Source organism: Myotis daubentonii, chromosome 12 (genome assembly GCF_963259705.1).
Source record: "Myotis daubentonii chromosome 12, mMyoDau2.1, whole genome shotgun sequence".
In the NCBI taxonomy this organism is placed as follows: Eukaryota; Metazoa; Chordata; class Mammalia; order Chiroptera; family Vespertilionidae; genus Myotis; species Myotis daubentonii.
In genome coordinates, this window is record NC_081851.1 from 47,686,040 (window position 1) to 47,704,398 (window position 18,359).

An 18,359-nucleotide genomic window follows, 5' to 3' on the forward strand; every position below is an offset into this window, starting at 1 on the left:
TTTTTAAGAGAGGGCCCGTGGATCTCATCTTTTGATGGGGTAGTGTCAAAGTCACATATGGGAGGGAAGGATTGTGGTTACCTGGAAAAAAATTCACCACAGTGAATTCAAGTTTTTAAGACATGTAATATTCTAACATAACAGTCCCTTTCCCTTTATTTTATAAAGAAATATGTCATGAAATCTGAAAAAAGAATTAGAAGTGGATTTGGAATCAGAAGGTAGTAATAATTATTTATGAGCCTTACTTTCTACTCAGTTTTATATAGTGACTTTATATCTTTTAATGTGTAAAGTCCTCATTTAGGCTATAAGATAGTGTGCTTATATCTATAAGATAGTGTAAATAAAACAACCTGTCTAATTAAGTCATACCATGACAAAAAAATTAATCTATCACATCAAGTGTTTGACATCATATAACAAAAAACAAACTGAAACAAAGAAACACACACACACACACACACGTGAACCAAGACAAAAAATTACCACATGTATAAATTACTTTTCACTTGTCAACAAGTTGCTTTAATATGGCATAGAAGATAAAGTCTTATTTGACAAAGAATACATCTTAAATTAGATTTTTTTGTAGAGTGATGATGAGGATTACAACTAAATGGGTTTTGTTTTACTTCACATGCAAGAATCTCTTGATTTCAAGAGCTTTGTGAGATACATAAAATATTTCAGTCCAATACGATATCACTTGGTACATAACTCATCTCTTTCCCTTTGTATACCAAGAGAGCAAGAGAATAGAAACACTGAAAGCCAATAGTATAAAATTGCCACACTGCTAATGACTGAAAGAAAGCATAGTGGTAATTGTCTTCTCATCATGTGATCATGAAAGCCATTTCATGGAAAATGTGAAAGAATAGATATTTTAGTAATGTCTTCTAATTTCTGACGCTACAGTTCACAGAGGAAAATGTCAAGTGCGATATGTTTTTTAAACGAGAAAGATAAGAGCATATTTTCAAAGTGGAATCCATGATACTCTTTGGATTATAAACATTTGACTACTTTTAATATTTTCTTTTAAAAAATTAAGTATCATACTTAAAACTTAAAGGTTTTTATCACTTAAGATGATTTGATTAGAGTTTAGGATAGGGAAAAAGTCCTAAAAGGAAAAATTTTGTTCCAAGCTTACCTTTATTATTATAGCTACGGGGAAGAAAGCTTATTAAAGGAAATATTCTGAAAATAGCATCTGATGTAGACACAGCTCATAAATAAAACAAATTTTTATTTAATTATCAAAATATTTAAATATGCACTAGTGTTGACATAATATTGCTAGTGGAGTCTGAAGGTTGTTTGTTGTTGAGAAACTGGGTGCTGGTTTTATTTTCAAGAGTTTGTGTGTTTTTTTGTTATAAATATCTCATAGCATCACAAAAAAATAATAGCTCAGCATCTATCTCTTTGGCTGTAAATACCTTTTCAGTTCATTCATCTCCTTCATGTGTTCTGAGCTGCTACATTCAGACCTGGGGAAAAATATTTTTTTTTCTTTTCCTTCAGTATTTCTTGCTTTGTTTTAGCTACTGCAATAACTCTTCCCTTTGTTCTACTTTAGAAGGCATGGCCATTAAAGACGTTTACAACTTGTATTTTCTGTCTGAGGCTCAGAAAAGTTTCTCAGCATTTTCTCAGAGGCACATGGGTAACCTTATCACTTATGAAATTCAGGCGTAAAGTCCATATTTTAGCTAAAAATAAGTATCTGATTTCTTTCCTGCGGGTTCAACAACATTCTAGGTAACAAGGCTGGGTATAGAGAATTGTGTAAAATATAATTAAAATATTTGTTCTGGCTCATTTTATCAGAACTATTTTTCTTTGTCCCTTTAAGAAATATTAAGTGCTTTGATTTTCTATAGTAAAAATCAACCTTTTAAATATTAAAACTACTAATTATAACAAAACGACAGGGAAAAAAAAAAAACCCCAAGGTGCAATCTACAAGGAAACCCATCCTGCCAGCACTCCCTCCCCCCTACCATCTCCCCTCCTCCCCCCCCTGCACACCGGATTAGGTTGGGGAGGTAGCACAGGCACTTCTCTGCATAGTCCTCACACGACGCGCTGGCACGTGTGGGCAGTGCCTCCTTTGCACAGAACAGCTCTTGTGGGCCGTCAGCTTGAACTTGACCCTTTAGCGCACCTTGGGTCGTGTGAACCCCTTGAACTGCTACTCAGATGCAATGAGCACCGAGTAGCCATCCTGCTTGTCAGGTACCTCCTCCAAGTCTCGCGAGACCCCATAGGGCTCAGGCGCGCAGCAGGTAGTCGAGCACATGCAATCCCGCGAGGGGGCGGGTGCACATGCGCGCACCGGGCGGGGTGGGGTGCATGTGCCTGCACGGGAGGTGCGCTGCGCGTCGGCCACACATCCTTGCCCTCTGACCAATCTGGCTGCTTCTTGCCTCCCTCACCTCCGGAACGTAGGCGAGCAGTGGAGCCCAAGTGTGTGCTACACGGTGGGTCCGAGGTGGGCCATTTCTTGAAGAAATGAGTCAGCGAAGTAGAGGCAGCGCAGGTCTCCTGAGAAGGAGTTGTAGGCCCAGTGAGGTCGAAGCCGCAGCGCCGCCCCCCCCCCCCCCCCCCCCCCCGGCATTATCCCCATGTCCTAGGGGCAGGCCTGCGCCTGCAGCTGCGCATTGGCCTGCACTTTGCTGTGGGCATCAGCAACCGGCTTCTTGCTCAAGACTTGGCTTTTGCGGATGCGCGAGAAAGACTGGTGCGGAGATTCCTTGAATGGCTATCCAGGCGAGCGGCTCCTGTGAGGCTGGGAAGTCGTTGCGGGGAAAGGCGCAGTTGGTCAACACAGGGCTCTTGCGTTGGTAATAGAAGAGGCCAAAGCTGTGACTGGTGCCAAAGGCCATGGGGCTCCGCCCAGCGTGGAGCATGCGGTCAGGGACAGCGGCTGGCGGTAGGCACTGAACCAGCCTTGTGCAGCGGCTCGGGGCCCTTACCTGTGATGCCCTCGCGGTCCCGGAGGGCATCCATGCTGGCCACGCTGACGCCTGCGCAGAAGAGGCACGTTGCTCAGTTCAGGCACCAGCAAAGCACCTGGACTATAGTGCAGGCCGCCACCAACCAACTGCGCTGTGTACTTGCAGAGAATCGCCCCTGTAGAAGTCGAAGTGGCCCGCCATGCATAAGGGCGGCCAGTCGTCCTCAGTGGCCTGGGCTAGGCTGTTGGCCTGTTGCAGTCGGTCTGGAAGAGGCCAGCTGTGCTCAGCTTGGAGAGCAGCTGCAGCATCGCGTGGAGGCATTGCAGAACCGCACAGAGCTGTCCTCATGGTTGGTCAGCAGCAGCCCTCACTGCGATGGCTCCTAGACCACGTTCTGGCCTAGTGCTGAGCCAGCTGGAGGCGCTGGAGGCTGGCTGGAGTCTCTTCTGCTCACCAGCGCTCACCAAACAGCACTACACCTGGCAGGGACGTGGGCCGAGCAGGTAATAGAGAATGATTATCTTGTCTTAATGCTGAACACATACAGAAGAGTAGTTTTTCTAGCTCATGACCATATCATTTCTCAATACATGACTAAACAGTCACATCAAAACATGCTGGACACTCGGTGAGCAGTTGAACATACTCTTTATTTGAAACAGAAGCTAGGTATAAAGACAGTTGGAATAATCAGAGCATTAAAGATACTATTTGTGCTTTGAGGCATCTCTTAGTTCTTACCAACAATATTGTTATATCAATATTGTAATTTCTTAGTCATTCGCTCATTAAATTAGTGGTTGAGCAGGTGTAGCTAAAATGTCTTAAATCACTTCCACCTTAATTTGAGAGAAGAGTTTTACAAATCATTGAAATTTAATTTTAGAATCTCATTCGGTAAGCTGGGGAAAACATAAAGGAAAGCAAACTAGAGTTTTTGGTTTTGCTATTACATCTGGAAGTATAATTAAGGCTTTTACAATCAAAGAAAAGAGATAAGCACAGAAGAAAATTAGGATATTTTAAACATTCAGTAGCATAAAAGGTTTTATATATGTTTTCAAACTCCTCAGAATCTCTGGAAAGTAGAGGGATTGCTATTTGCATTTTATACAAAAGTTAGTATTATTAAATAATATATATATGATGATAATATATATTTTAAATGTGAATATATATAGTATATGTATATACATATATGCATACACACACACACACACACACACACACACACACACACATAACACAATGAGAACAACTTAGCTTTCCCAGTTTTCAAATTTTCTCTTCCTCATTAAGAGTTTCCTTGAAGGTTGTTTTTCATGTAAGCATCCTAGAATGTTGTTTCCCACCTTATTTATCATTTAATTGTCATTTTTATTTGTTTTAACTGGGTAATGTTAAGAGATTGATGGTCCAATACATAAACTGACCAGAGGGGATAGGGGTGACACGGTGATGCTCACAACGAAACCCTCCTTAAAGACATTTTCTTTCTGAATGCAGCCTGCCAAAAAGCTTTTATTGAACCAAGATTATATCACCAAATAGAGGTTAAATCCCTACCCCTGCACCCCCACTCCTCTAAGGACAACACAGGTATAAAAATCCTATATTTTGAGAGCTGTCTTTTACTTAGGTCCCTAGACCTTGCCACTAACCTCACTGTTGAATAAGTGAAAGTACCTCCGCTTTCTAAAAGAGTTCCCACTGAATTATGAATGTACGCTATAATTTCTTATTGCAATAATCCATAAACATTAGCATCGCTCCCAAACTATGTTGAGTATGGAAAATAAATCACGAGTCACCCAATAATTGCTCCAAAGCCATGTCTGTCCTTCATATGAACAATTTTCAGAAATTATGCAGATTCATGAGTAACACCGATACTCTCACTGAAAATAGGCTGACATTCTGGATTCAGTAATTTTCAAGGGCATAGCCTAAGGAATACTTTATCAAACAGGAGTTTTAAAAGTTTATCTTTTAGGATCCCTACTCATTCCTGTCAGATTTCCTTTTGCATAGGTGCCTTTTTGATGGCCAAGATCAACATTAAGAAACATATTAACTGGTAGATAGATGACAACATCTGTTTTAGCTTTAGTTGTGTGTGTTTTTTAAGCAACAAAACAGCCCAAGGTTTTCTTGGTAACTTACTTTTGGTATCGGTATCATTCCATTTTCTCCATGCTGTCCTTTTGAAGTACATTTTAATCTTCCTTTCAATCTTCCTTTCAATATAGTAAGCACTCTTCTAGAAAATGCCTATTTTACTTCCTTTGATTTGTAATGCAAAGCTTTAGCAATACATCTCAACATATTATTTGTTTTTATCACTGAACCTTTATGTTACTATGAGATCTCAAAAGTTTGCTTTTTAGGATAACTAGACTATCAGGTTTCTACTTAGGACCCTTTGCCCTCTGCCTGGGATAACTTACATATTATTTAAATTTTCTTCATTTTATTATTTTGGGGAGGGTCATGAGATCATTCTAGGTTCCAAAACGTCTACATATTTAGTGCATTAAGAAAAATAGTGCATTTCCAACTAGGGCCTCAGGATGAATAAGAGACAGGGCAGTGGAAGAATCAATGTCTGGTGTTAGCAGTGGTAATTGGGGAATGGATAGGCAATGTTGCCAAAGGACATCTCATATCTAACAGCAAGACCAATGATAACTTTAAAGAAACTTTTACATGGGTGCTGCTCTGAATGCTTCTTCATTCATTTCCCATAAGTTCATATCAAGTCCAGCAGCAGAAGGGATTTGATTTTCTTGGGGAGGCAATCCATCATGAATTATCAGAACAGGTGCCAGGTAATGGTGGAGTTTGGAATCTACTATTGCAAGGATGACATCATTTGGTTACTTCCTTCTAAGTCAGTGGTTCTCAACCTTCCTAATGCCGCGACCCTTTAATACAGTTCCTCATGTTGTGGTGACCCCCAACCATAAAAATTATTTTCGTTGCTACTTCATAACTGTAATTTTCCTACTGTTATGAATTGTAATGTAAATATCTGATATGCAGGATGTATTTTCATTGTTACAAATTGAACATAATTAAAGCATAGTGATTAATCACAAAAACAATATGTAATTATATATGTGTTTTCCGATGGTCTTAGGCGTCTCCTGTGAAAGGGTCTTTCAACCCCCAAAAGGGTCGCAACCCACAGGTTGAGAACCGCTGTTCTAAGTAATCCATTAGGCAATGCATCTTACACATCTCCCATTAACAGAGGTAGTCTTAAAGAAAACAATTGTGGGAGTAACTGTGTTGTACTAATTGACAGGTGTTTTGACCACTAAATCACTTTTAAATTCTCAAGATGATATATTTACATGTGTGTATCTGTACCTGTCCTCAATGCTGTGCTGCCTGCTAATTTAGTTCAATCTACAATCTCAGAAATGATTCCTTTCATCCCAAGATCCCAGTCATTACTGTGAATAATTAAAAAGCAGGGATCTATCTTACTGGTCACTTCTTTCAATCTTGAAATAATCCCATTTACTGGCACCGTTGTGGCCATGGCCATACCTGACCCTTCACCCAATTTTCAGGCTCCTTTGCCAGCTGACTGCCTATTGTGTTTCTGTACTTTAAGCATTCGCTTTCTTTGTTGAAATGTTTCCTGACAACTTAAGTGTAATATTAAAAGTTCATGCAATTCCTCAGATATCCCTCCTTTGTGCCAATTATCTATCTTGATTTAGTCTTTTATGTCTATTTTTCGTTCCTTACACAGCCTCTCTTCTTCAGCAACAGAATATGTGCAGCACCAGCTCGTGTCCTGCTGCAAATCCTCTCCCTAGTCTGTCAAGGTACAAGCTTAGTGCTAGACTTTCCCTTTCTCATTCTGCTTAGAAATTCTGTGACATCCATTGTCTGTTATTTCCAGAAGATGCCCAATAAATATTTGCTGAATTAAAATATGTATTTCATTAAACTCCTTTCATTAAGCTCCTTGGGGACATGGACTGTGCCTTAATGCAACTTGCAATTTATATACATTTAGAAAGGTCAGACTTACGAATTGTCCAAACTCTTTTCAAGCCCTCTATTTCAGATAGTAGTTCCTCTCAGGGACTCAGCTATTTCCCTACTATAGCACTATCCAATTTCTGGTTTCTATAGGTTTTCCTATGTGTGTCTTATGGGTAAAACAAATTGTCCAGTCTGATTCTTTGTAGGAATAACTGAAAGGGCAATAATGGGGCATTTCTTAGTTTTTAAAAAATGGAAGGGGAGGCTCTTAATTGTATGGGGAAATTTAATTAGATTTAAACTAATTAAATTCATTTTAATATTAACACGTTCACAAATATTATTGCATCTAGTTAGGTTTTCATTCTTCTAGCTTTACTGAACAATATTCAGTAGTAGTTTTAGATTACAATAAGTTCATTATGAAGATAAGGTGGAATTAGTGTAGGAAGCTCAGCTGGTTGAAGGGGTCTGTACTTTAATTACTGCAGAGGGTGTGCATATTAATTACAACACAAGTGATATTTACTGTACCTCAGGAACATATGACAGGGTAAAGATACTGACAGCACCAGCTAATAAACTCAGTATGATAATGAGGAGAAAAGACCATAAAAATAGAAGGAAATAAAATTATTCATAAAGTATATTGATCCCAAAGTAAAGACATTAAGCTCTGATGAAGGGCAACAAAAGGGAAGCTCCTCACTTTATCAAACAAATAACCAAAGTAGAGAAATGTTAGCAGGGAGACAGATTGTCATTATACTGGTCACATGATCACACTCCAGAGAGTACACAGGAGCCATAAAATGGGAGATTTTTAATAAATCAGCAGAAAGCCATACTGTCACCTACAGGAACTGAGGTCACAGTGGCTAAGGACAGCTCCTTGGAGTAGAGAAGTCAGATATGCTGCAGTGAACACTGGAAGGAGCCGAATGAATACTAAATTTGGTTAAGAGCCACTGCCCCCTCTGGAAAAGCAAGGGAGCATCTAAGAGTGCTGTGAGAATGGTTTGCAGCAGCATCCCAGAAGCCATCTCCCACCTTTCCCTGTGGTTTGAAGTCACCAGCTATGGGGAACAAGTGGGAATCGGTTGCATAATTTTTCCCACGAATGCTCAGTGATCCTGTCTAAATCTATATGGCTCAGAGGAAAGTTCAAATTTTGGCCTACAGTGATTAAATCTGAGGTTTTGTTTGTTTTGTTTTTACATGGGCCTTTCAAAGCAATGGCCATTTTTTTTTTTTACAATTATTTAATCAACTACTAACATTTATACAACCTTATTTTAGGAAAAAGAACAGCTGAAATGCTAATTTGTTATTTTACATAAAATAATTAATGTAGTCAGGTTATTGTTAATTGTTATTTTGGACTTTATTGGCCAAAATCTGATACAAATTGCGCTCATAGTTGACTTATCATGGATAGAAAGTATATTAGTTACCTATTTACTTTAACACATGGAATAATGATGTTGATCATACTCTTGGAATTGATTTAAGTTAATTTTCTGAAGAAAATATTTTTGTGGGTGTATATAGGAATAGTTATTTTAATATAGTATAGGGAATATGTGATATATATTCATGTAGTGAACTTGAATCTACTAGTATATATAATAGAATATGCAGTTCTGGTTAAAATGTTTCAAAATAATAGTGAACCCAGAGAAAATGAAGAGAAGGGCATACCTAGTACAGTGCATAATCTGGGCCTGCAATTGTATGTGTTGTCTTGACAAAGAAAACAAAAGTCATCCTTTTGGTTGAAATCTATAAAATCATAATCAAAAGGATTAGACATCAATCTATAGAATGAAATTCTGGAAAAATTTCACTTTGCAACTTGGGCAAGACAAAGAAAAGCCAATTCACTCAGATCTGAAGGATTTTAGTTTATTCATCCTGGAGCATAAGTGAAGATATCTCCTGACACCTTCGTGAAGTAGGGGTACCATCCCTTGTTTCCTATTTCTCCCTTTGGCCTATTTCAGGGCCTTTCTCTATCATTAATATTCTAATATTTTTATGCTAGCCTTTCTTTCTTTTTGTGGTGCGGTTGAGAGGCTATTTCAATCACATTATGGTGAACTATATCCAGGATTCCTGTTAGCTTAAGAGAACAATGCTTCGTGTTCTTTATATAACATGACTATTCATGAAGTAGTTATGTATGAGCAGAAGGATCCACTTGAAATTACTCATATATATCAAATAGCTATTAACATGACCTGCATGAAAGGCCAAGCATAATTAGAACATGGGAGAAAGAGGTGGTAATTCAAGTTTTATAATTGTTATTGTTATGAACTGGGTTATTTTCACCACTATATGTGTGATATTATGCTGCTAAGATAGGAAGGCTGTTGGACTGTATAATACCTGGGAAATAGTGTTTGATCAGTATTTATTGAATGAAGGAATACACAAATGATTGAATGATTGAGGGAATCTACCTCAGGTGTTGTTTCATCAGTCCTTGAAAATTACTGGGGGTGTTTCTGTTGTTCCTCATAAACTGGGTACTGTCTATATAACACTTATATTTGGCTTTTTTGTGCTAGTATTTATTAATAACAATATCTCTGTAATCACCTGAGATGTAAAAACTGGGCAGAGAGGATTACCACTGTCAAGTGGCTAAGCCCTTGAACTGTATTTAGATGTAAAGGATATAGGTGATAATGGGAGATGGATGGATACAATTGTGTTGAAATATGGAATATAAAGTCCTCTGCAGTGTACCCCTTGGGAGGTTCAAGTCGTTTTATAATATAAATAGCTTTAGCAAACTTTCAATTATCAAGATGTTGATGTATGGTTTTTGTCCAAAATATTCTGACACTGGAAACAAAAGGGTAGTTTAGGTGCATATGAATCACATGTACAAGCTCCTCTGGAACAGATGGGAAATTTCAAGCCTCTGACCCATATTAATTAGGATTTAGGCTAGACTATTTGTTGGTAGTGAAGGATCAGAACAAAATAGAGGCAAAATAGAGGGGAAATTTATTTAAAATTTAGTCAAGTATAATTGTGATTTTCTATGTATTTTATGGATTCCTGATATAAATTGACTTCTCTTTAGCAAGGTTTTATGTTTTCCCCCTTAGTGTTTTTTCCCCCTGAACCCTCTCGCAAAGTTCCCGCTGCCCTTGTGCCATTTCATTTGCCCTTAGTGTCTTCTCTTTCCTCATGAGAAGCTTCAGCAATCCATAGTTGATTGTTCAGCGTTCCTTTTTATCCTACCCCCATCTAATTTGGTTTTGATACTTATTTGTGAAGACTTTCTCTTTTCCATGTTGTCATGTTAATGGCTAAATTTTGACCTTGACATTCTAGGACTGCTCTTTTCTATCAGAAAAAGAGTTGAATTTTTGAGAAACTAGTTTGGGGGCATCTATCGATGTCTGAAAAAGGAGAGCACTTCTTAGCTTTCTTTCTTTACTTCTTCTGTGAATAATGAGATAAAGAATATTTGATGCAAATTTGAAATAGACATGGAGTCTGATGTTCAACATGTTTGTAGAAAGCAGAGAATTTAGAAACTAAATCAGTGAGACAAAATGGATTGTATCACCTAAAGATTGGGGTAACTAGTCTACATCATCAAGTTAAGGAAATCATTATTTTTACATATGAGATAAGTGTATGGACAATCTTGCCACACTATTTTGGTTGAAATTAAATATTTAAGTTTAAACAAGATAAATTACCTTTAAAAATTACAGGCCCTGGTTAGTTGGTTGGAGCATTGTCTCATACACCAAAAAGGTGTGCATTCGATTCCCGGTCTGGGAATTTTCAGGAGGCAAGCAATCGATGTCTCTCTCTCTCACATTGATGTTTATCTCTCTTGCTCTCAAAATCAATAAACATATCCTCAGATGAGAAAAAAAACAAAAAATAAAAATCTGATAATTACATTTGACTGAATATGCTCTGTAATCTCTGCAGTTACAGAGTCACAAAATTCTTCTGTTTCCACTACAGAGAAAATCTTAATCTTCGTTGCAGTGAAGCACAATTTACAGAATGTCCCCAAAGCCTTTGAACCTCAGTGCAGAGTTTAATTCCTTTAAGCACCTCAGGCTCCAAGTAATTTTAGAGATAAACATTTTAGAAGGTTAAGTTTCAGTTATAAACAAATTTGTGTGTGTTGATAATTAGAAAAAAAGTATTTTGTGAAAAGCTAAGGAAGATTAAATAGATAATTAAAAAGTGCAACATTTTCATCAATAAAAGAGATGGATATGATTATTATTGCCATTCTAGTTCTTGGACCTTGTAAAATCTTCATGAAACACCCTCCCCTTTTTTCCCCTTAAGATTGTGTTGTATATTCATTGCTATAACGTGGGAGTCATAGTTAGGTTTCCTGCTAGTCTTAGGTATATAGCTCCAAAGAGTGTTTTAAAATAATAATTCATTGAGAAACCTCAAAAGTGCCTCATTGAATAATATTAATAGAAATAAAGGAACAGAAAAGGCAGCCTCTGTTAGAAAATTTCCTGATCTCTTGGAAATCGTCAGATTGATCAGTATCACTAGGAACTATTGAGACTAGTGAAGGTGCTGGGCTTGTTATTTGATTTAACAATAGCAAGTACCAAAACAAAAATGCTTGATTTCATTTGGGAAAGAGCATTTTTTCAGTTACCTTTTCTGAAACAATCCCCACCCTCTGTTCCATCATTTCTGTTACAATTAGTCATTACCTACTGCTGCCTGTGATTTGTTGGCAGTTTCTAACTGCAATCTGTTGCTCTGTGACAGATCAATTCTTTCAGTCCACAGACTCAGTCCTGAATTCAGCCAAAATTGTGTGTGTGTGTGTGTGTGTGTGTGTGTGTGTGTGTGTGTGTGTGTGTATCTGAGTGACATTGCTCTGGCTAATGTGGCAGACCATTCTTTTGAAAGGGTGCTCTTATAGACACTATTAAGGAACCCTGCATGTAGGTAAAGGGATTGAACAACATTGATTGACCCACTCCCATGCAGAACAGCTTTATTGCAGAACAGATTCAGAGGCCACATGTGTAGACTCTAGAATTGGAAGTATGTTCACTTACTATCGTCACTTTAAGGAGAAAATTTCAGAGGAATATATATTTTAGTTAGAGGAGTGCTTCTGAGCCTACTGGAGAGAATTTGTAGAAATCGTGTTGTTTATACCCACACACATATAGATGTATACACACACCATGAGTTTAAGTAATCCCAGTAAGATTTATATTGCTAGGGTTTTTCAGCAAAAGAAATTATAGTTTTGTTGCAATCAATTTAACAGTCAGATCTTTGCTGTAGCAAAATATATGCTTCATAGCCCTTCAAAATTTACGCAGTTTGCACATATAGATATATGCTGTATATATTTTGAAGTGATACGTATGTTGAAATTTTTCCTCACTTAAAACCATGCTGCATAATTGATTGGAAGAGTTACTCTCGTCACAGTCTATTTTTACAGCAGAGCCGAGGCTGTTTGAGATGCTTGTGGTATTTTTTCCCCCTTAAATGCTTTATTCTATTGCAAGAAAAGGAAAAACTAGTCATTATATAGCAAGATACTATTCATTGTTGATTTGTTCAGAACAATGCTGAATTAAGTAACATTACTGTGTGGCAAGATAAATATGTAAAAAACAATCTCTCTATTAGCTTTTGTCCCTGTTGCCTGTTGTTGGACTCAGTGGGACCCTCTTTGGGATACACACACACACACACACTCTCTCTCTCTCTCTCTCTCGCTCTCTCTCTCTCTCTCTCTCTCTCTCTCATTGACATATTAAAAATGTATAGTTCCTTGAGTTTGTTACCCTAGGAATAGTTGCTTCTCAACATTTCTGTACATATAATAGGGTCATCTCAATTGCAAGTCCAGGACCACAAGAGCTGCCAAATTAAGGAAATTGGTAGACTTTTGAAGAAAACACTCCTATGGAACCCAAAGGCAGATGTTTCACTGTATGTTATATATTGGTGGAACACCCTCAGTTTGTCAACAGCATTTTCTTAAAGTATAAACTAGCTACTGTCTTGGTTGCTTTTTAATTTAGAGTTCTTTGGCTCCTGGAAAACTATCAGTTTTCCTTACTCTAAAAATAAGACAGGGTAGTCATTCACAAGAAGTTACTCTAACCACTTGAAAAATACTTAAAAAAAAGTTTCTCAAGCTCAATTTGGGAGGATGCTATAGATAATAGGGTCATTATGCAACTCTACAAATAAATCCATGACAGCTGAAGCAAAATTTATTTATTTATTTAATATTTTTTTATTGTTGAAAGTATTACATATGTCCCCCCTTTTCCCCCATTGACCCCCTTCAGCCTGCCCCTGCTCTCATCCCAGACCTTCAGCACCCTATTGTCTGTGTCCATGGGTTATGCATATATGCATACAAGGTCTTTAGTTGATTACCTCCCACCCCCCACCCTCTCCCACTTTCCCTAATGAGATTCCACACTCCATGCTGAAGCAGAATTTAAATGATAAACCAATATAGGCATACCTCATTTTATTGTGCTTTGCTTTATTGCACTTCAAAGAGCTTGTGTTTTTTACAAATTGAAGGTAAGACCCTCCACCAGCAAAAAGATTATGACTGCCTTTATTGCAGTGGTCTGAAGCCGTACCTGTAATCTCTCTGAGTTATGTCTGTATACACAAGCCTGTAGGACAGTGATGGCGAATCTATGACACGCGTGTCAGAGGTGACATGCGAACTCATTTTTTTGGTTGATTTTTTTTGTTAAATGGCATTTAAATATATAAAATAAATATCAAAAATATAAATCTTTGTTTTACTATGGTTGCAAATATCAAAACATTTCTATATGTGACACGGCACCAGAGTTAAGTTAGGGTTTTTCAAAACGCTGGCACGCTGAGCTCAAAAGGTTCGCCATCACTGCTATAGGAGCTAGTAAATTGCATAGGTAGGATTAGGTTGCAAAATGCTTTATTTTTAGTCTAATTGCTCTTTTTACCAAATCCTTTTATAAAGAAAAGGGAAAGTTCTTAAACAAAAATATGTGGAAATTGAGGTCTGAAAATATTACTTTAACCAAAGGACATAGAAAGGCAGTTCTGATATACTTCATTTTACATTATCACTTCATTTGCAATCATTTAGGATAATCATTTTCCAAAATTATAAATTTCCTTTACAATTAAATTTTTAAATAATTTTATACTTTTTATAGAATTAAGGCTAGAAATTTTTTTTAAGTGAATACATTAATTCATTGGAACATTACATAAGATTAAAGTCTACTTTGAATGTGCTTTTACTGTACATAGACTAAAGACTTTATAAAATTATTTGGATTTTATGAGATCAGCATAAATAGCAGAAAATACACATAAACTAATTCAAACATATTCCTTTGTCCTGGCAAATTACTATATATGCCTCTAGCTCCCTCATATGTGAGGTTCTGTAACAGGAGATTTTTTTTGCCCTCCCAGTGTGTTTTATTCACCATTTAAAAACACATTTGAAATATATTTCAGTTGTGTGAGAAGTGATATAAATACATTTGGTGATTAATATTTATTTGATCAACTGTGAGTGCAACAATATGACTTCTAATTTGAAACTACACAAGCTTCCTTTTCAGCAATCCTGCCTTTCATTTGCTATAACACAGGCTGATCTTGGAAAGAGAATTTGTTAGGTATACTTTTCCCTACTCTTTTTCCAACTTGAACTGTTGAAACAGGAGAACAGGCGAGTGGGCATATAGCCCTATTTCCAGGTGTGCCATATTGAAATGTGTAAAATGTGTGAGGGAATTGGGAAACTCTTAAACTCTAGGCCTGTAGGTGATTCCTGAGAGGAGCTTGGCCTATTGAAACGTGTACCCTACAATATATATAATCTGCAGTATATAAACATGCTTACAGACACTTTCTATAAAAATGGTGGAGTAGCTGTCAGGATGACATCTCCCAATGTTAAATAATGATCCTGCTCTTTTTTGTATTATTATTCCTATTGTTTTATTTCTATTCCCTGTCCTAGTGGTGCCTTTTGTGGCACTTCAGCTGTGATGAGATGGGCGGGTGAGCAGCTTCCTCCAGAATTGACGCCAGCTGGTTCGGAAGACTGGCAAGCCCTCAACTCCCCTCTACCCACCACGTTAGAGATTGACTTGATTATCTGCTGTAGCTCCATGCCATGCCCAGTCTCCAATGGCTCAGAATGCAGGCATATAACACAGCCCTATTCACGATCACACTTATGTTGATTTATTCCTAACTTCAGGAATTGCCTTTTAAAAACAACTACCAAAAAAGTGAGGGTCATCCACTTCTAATGCTGAAAACCCTGTGATAATCTGTTCCATGCATTCAAATGAAAATATGACTTCTTGGCAGAGAATAGCATTATAATGTAAAATCCCATATGCTGTTATACAGTATGTTGCAATCTGTTTTACGGTTGCCTCTATTCTAACGAGTGAATACTGCCAATAAAGCAATTGAAGATAACACTAATTGCTTATTTCTGTGATCCATAATTTTTATGGCTGCCTTATAGCTCTTTAGTCAAATAGATGCTTTTTTGGCCTTTAAGATCTAGAACTCATGTATGGTAGCAATTGAAAGTTGTATATGCTAGCCTGAGAGGCTTTTCTGTACTTGATGAATTGGATGCAGCAGAAAAATAATGGAAATAAATGAAAGAAAATAAAAATCTTAAATTGGCTCTAACAGATAAACTCTAGATTTTATTAATATTTAGGTAACTTCAAATAAATGCATAAACATCTGGCTGTGTATGAGACTCCATTAGGCTGTTAGGGTTTCTTTGGCTTTGTGCATTTTTGGAGCCTATTGAAAGCAAAGGTGACCATGGAAGACATGGGGGTATGTGAGCACAGTTAGTTGGAGATGAGGGTCTACATTTGACTCTGGCTTTGCCACATATTGACAATATTATATGTGATCTTGAGCCAGGGATTCAACTTTTCTGAGTTTAGGTTCCTCTCAGAAATGCTGTGATGACACGTTGCTAACTGTAAAGTACTAGACTCTTGTTAGTGTTTGTGCTTGATCCCTGTTTGGAGCCATCATGACATGTCTTCTCATGAATGATTTCATAGAAACCTCAAATTGTAAATCATTTGTTCACGAATTTATCTAGTCCTTTGCTACTCAAAGTATAGTCTGTAGACCAGCATCACTGGCATCACATAGGAGCTTGATGAAAATGCAGAGTATCTGGCCCTACCCAAGGCCTGCTGATCAGACTCTTCTTTTATCAAAATCCTTAAGTAATTAGTATGAACACTAAAGATTGAGAAGCTCTGATCTAGTCTTACTTACCTCATAGGTTGAGAAGGTTGAGATTCAGCAAGGTGATGTGATTCACAAGAGGTCACATAGTATATTCAGTGCCCAGAGGAGTGCTTGGGTCTTCTGATCTTTAACCCACAGTCTTCACCTTAAATATGGAAGGTTTACATATATGGTGTGACAGATTTCAGATGAACTACATAGGCTCAAAAATGGGCAACATATTTGTAGCTTAAACTAGTGTAAATCAGAAAAGCCATCTGTCTCTGCTTTATTTGGTCTGATAGTGAAAATCAAAGCAAACAATCAATAGGTTGTATTACTGAGCTTAAATTATATATTAAAGGTGTCTGAATACCCATAGATTTCTACTCATGAAGTATGGTAGATCTGTTCTCAAATTCTCAAATGGAAGGATTTAGCTATTAAATTAAAAGTGCATGTACAAAGATCACAGGGACCTAGTATTCCATTTTTCTATTCGTTTTAGCTATTATGATCTCTTTGGTAAGAAAAAAATAAATGATGCTTAAGTGTAAATACATATTTATCTCTTCTGTTCTAATGAAAATATGCCATGTGCTATGCCCAAATGAGGTGCCAAAGGATTTTACAAAACAATAGCTTAAAAATGCACACAATTCCCCAATGAAATTATATATATATATATATATATATATATATATATATATATATATATATATATATATAGTAGGCAAGCAGCTCTGAGAAATAACACTGCATTTGTTTAATTATAATATATACTATTACTATGTTATTGGGCATACTGGCAATGTTTTCTATATTTATTAAGAGCTGTGAACTACATATAAATGATCACATTTAATCTTCACCAAAATTCCATGGGGTGCTATTATTATCCTTATTTTATAAGAAAAAGGGTGAACCCCACATTGAGAGAGGCCAAGAAAAGAACTTGCCCAAGGACACAGCCAGCAAGATAAAACAGAGGGAGAAACTCAGGAATGAGGAGTTTAAGTGAGCTTTCCAAATTAATGTTGTGATTTGGGAGTAAGACTTTTGAGTCCTAATTCCTTGAGTTTTGACTTAATTAGGTCTCTTCTCAAGATGGGAACTTCTACCATAATTTTGTTCAGGGAGGTTGGATTGCTGGCAACCCATTCTTCCTTTTGTACCACGCACACAGGAGGGTGAAAGAGCACATGCCCTGGACTCCTAGAGGAGTCTATAGCCATGGCAGGAAGGAGACTTAAACTACTCTTTCCATAGTCAGCTGCTGCTTTCCTAATGATGCTGCTTTTCTAAGTTCTTGTTTCAATGGCTCTTACTTTCTGGTGCTGAGGTTGACACCAAGTAAGGTTAGTAGTAAAAAATGCCAACATATTTGCGAATGAAAAGTGCTTACTTTTCATACCTTTCCTAATGGAATCAGCTGCATGGGCATTCACAGAGAAATGGGTATTTAGGAGAGAAGGAGGACACAGGGACCTAAAATGGTTCTAGATACAACTGTAGATACAGCTGTGGGTGTTTTATGACCAAAGGTGAGAAGCTAGAGAGAAATGCTTGAGAGGAAAAGGAGCAATAACAAGAAAGAAAGGACTGGTACTAGTAATGGCAGAGACAGTATAAGTAACAGTAATAATAAGCAGGTGGCCAAGTGCTTGATCTGGAAAAAGAAAGAACACACACACACACACACACACACACACGAAAATTTATGATGTTCACCCCCATTTTATGTGACACATTTGGTTTCATGCTAATAGTCCATGTGTGGAATCTCTAAAGCTGTACCTTGCCAAATGTTAACTGTTAGTATATGCCGAAACCTCATTAGCAAAGGAATGTGATCAGAAAATAAGGAACATTGCAACCAGCTGTAACTTATAGCATTCAAGTAATTCTCTTGCTATAAAAGACAAGCTCTCATTTCTTAATTCCAACACTTTGTAACACTTCATAGAAAAAAATACAACAGTTTTCCATGGACTTATTATTTTTCTTTAAATTAGCTGACCAGATTCTACATTATCTTACAGTTCCAGGTTTGACTACCTGCTATTTTTTAAATACCGGAGAAAAGATCAA

General features: G+C 37.3%; 1 pseudogene; it reads right to left on the minus strand.

Moving 5' to 3' along the window:
* Window positions 1-2,485: 2,485 nt before the first annotated feature.
* The window catches only part of LOC132213693 (lethal(2) giant larvae protein homolog 1-like), a 35,635-nt pseudogene continuing 19,761 nt past the window's right edge, over window positions 2,486-18,359 (minus strand).